Source organism: Felis catus, chromosome A3 (assembly GCF_018350175.1).
Source record: "Felis catus isolate Fca126 chromosome A3, F.catus_Fca126_mat1.0, whole genome shotgun sequence".
NCBI classification, from domain to species: Eukaryota; Metazoa; Chordata; class Mammalia; order Carnivora; family Felidae; genus Felis; species Felis catus.
In genome coordinates, this window is record NC_058370.1 from 52,888,777 (window position 1) to 52,891,479 (window position 2,703).

The following is a 2,703-nucleotide window of genomic DNA, read 5'->3' on the forward strand; positions in this document are numbered from 1 at the left end:
AGTAGCGCCAGGCGGCTGGGTTCCTGCCCCAGGTCTCCCAGAACCTGGACGCGCGCGGAGTTGACAGGTGTGGGCGCCCCGGCGGAGGGCGCGCGACGCGGCTGAGGTGGCGATCGATGCCAGTATTGGCAAAAGTCCCCTTTATAAGGGCGGCTGGCGGGGGCGATCGTCAGAGCTGGGCGGGCGGACGTCAGAGCAAAGTGGTGCTGGGGCGGGTGCCGGGGAAAGTGCCCTCGCTCGCAGGATGGGTGTGGGGGTGAGGAGGGGCGGGGGCTGAGGGGCTGGGCGGGAGCCCGGGCTCTGGGGTGGCTCCTCTGCGGGATCCCGAGCTCAGGCGGTGCGGACCAAGTGGCTGCCACTCCCTCTCCCCTCCTCCGGAAAGGAGGGCGTGTTCCGGAGGGTCATTTCCCATTCTGACTTCCCTGGGCTCTGGTTCCAAGCAGGGGATGGGGAAACTGGGAGGGTCCCAGGGCTTCTTGTTTTCAGATGGAGCAGCGGAAGTCCAACAGACAGGAAGGGTCTAGAATTCTTGTCTTCCCAGACTGGCCCGAAGTGGTTTCTTGTGCCTCTCACGGAGTAGAGGGGCTATCTCCCACTGCGTCCCATGGGCCTTGGTTGGAGGCTGGTTCCAGCTGCCCTGGTGAGGGGTTCTCTGAAGAAGACTTTTCAGGAAAGTTTCCGAAGTCATTTTTAAATTCATATCCCTTTCGCTTAAAAATGGGGTTAAAATGAAAGACTCTAAGAGTTGTCCAAAACAATGAAGTATTGCACAAGCCAGACAAGATAGCGTTCCTTGTAGATGTAACTAGGTTGTTTGCCCACCCAAATCCCCTATTCTAGCGTCACAAAAAAATTTTGCTGTAAGTTTAATATTATCTATCATTTATCTATCTATCTATCCATCCCTAGATAGCTATATTTAATGCCTAGATTATTTACATATGAACGGATATAGTTACACATGCATAGCATAGAGCTATATTTATTCATCTAGATATATAGATGGATTGGTAGATATAAATATCTGCTTATTTATATACATTCTTTCTTGGGCCCAGCCTGGGGGCTCCCCAAGCACCCCCCCACCCAACCCCCCGCCGACCCTCCCGCTACCCCTTATATACCCTCGTATATACCTTGTATACCCCCTATATACATTTGTGAGTGTATGTAAAAAGATAGAATAGCAACAAGTCCCTCTAGCCACGTTTTCCTTTCTTTCCACGTTGAAACATGCCAATGTATTAACCAGTGAAACATGAAAATCTAGTAACTGATAGAATAAGTAAGAGTAGTTCTTAACTACTGTCCACTTCTTGCAAGGTGAAATTTCACACCATCCCCCATTTTCTTATGCTGGATTTGAAAGTTAACTTTCAAATTTATGTCACAACCCCTTTTCTTTGTTCTCTGTATAAACACTAACTACATCAGATCACCTTGTTTGAGATAAGAAGTCCCATGGAATTCAAATTGAAATTAAGACAAGGGAGAAGGGTCTGTGTGAACAGTTATCTCATTTAGTTTGAATGATTAGCTCACTGCTTTTCTGGAAAAGGTTTAGATAACCTTTCAATGTCACTCCATTTTTTTTTTTTTTTTACATGAGGGGTTATGAATTTAAGCAATTTTAAGGAACTGATAGAAGGAAAACATAGATGAAATTTCATATTATTACTCAAGTGCTTTTCTTTTTTTTAAGTTTTTTTTTAATGTTTATTTATTTTTGAGAATGAGAGAGACAGAATATGAGCTGATGAGGGGCAGAGAGAGGGAGACACAGAATCTGAAGCAGGTTCCAGGCTCTGAGCTGTCAGCACAGAGCCTGATGCCAGGCTTGAACCCACAGACCGCAGGATCATGACCTGAGCTGAAGTCTAATGCTTAACTGACTGAACCACCCAGGGGCCCCTCAAGTGCTTTTCAATAGAAATTCATTCATTCATTCTTGATTTTGTATTTGACAGTTATGTATAAGTCAATTTCTGATTCTGGACTTAGGCCACAGAGTAACTTCTGTCTTTCCTACCAGAATACACTTCAGGTCAAAATGATAAAAATCTTGTGGTTGTAGCAGGGCATATGTGGGCAGTGACAGTGTTTGAAACAGTGCACAAGGCTAAGGTCCTGAGGGCTAGACTCAAATCCAAAGAGGGACAAAAGAGGTGGCTGTCCTCAGAGAAACATCACCATGGCTTTCAGCTACAAGAATCAGGAAGGCAGCCAGGACACAAAGCTCTCTGTGGGGCCCACCTAATCCACTTTAAGAAGCCAGATTTGCCAGCTTCTAGATTCAGTGCCAGATCTGGGAAGGTACGATGACCTTGAAGGTGGCCAAAACAATTCTGACCTGGCAGAGCAGCTATCTTTCATGACAGAAAGCACCAGTTGAAAATAACAATTGCTGATGTATTGAGTCTACTTCTGTGGAGACATTTCCTCATTTGCTGAGCCCTTTGAGCTCCTGCTTCTGATCTGATCAGGATGCTGCTTGTGATTTTCTGCTGTAGGATGTCTGCTCCAGACACCCACTCCTCTTTTGTCTTTAATATGCACCTCTTCTTCTGCTCTTCTAAGAATATGTGAAGTACATGGCAATGGAAGTTCAACTTCAGCTTTGGACAATAAAAAAAGAAGGTTTTGCCTTTCCAAATCTTTTATTTATTTAACAGAAATTTCCTAAGCGCCTTTTATGTTCCAAGC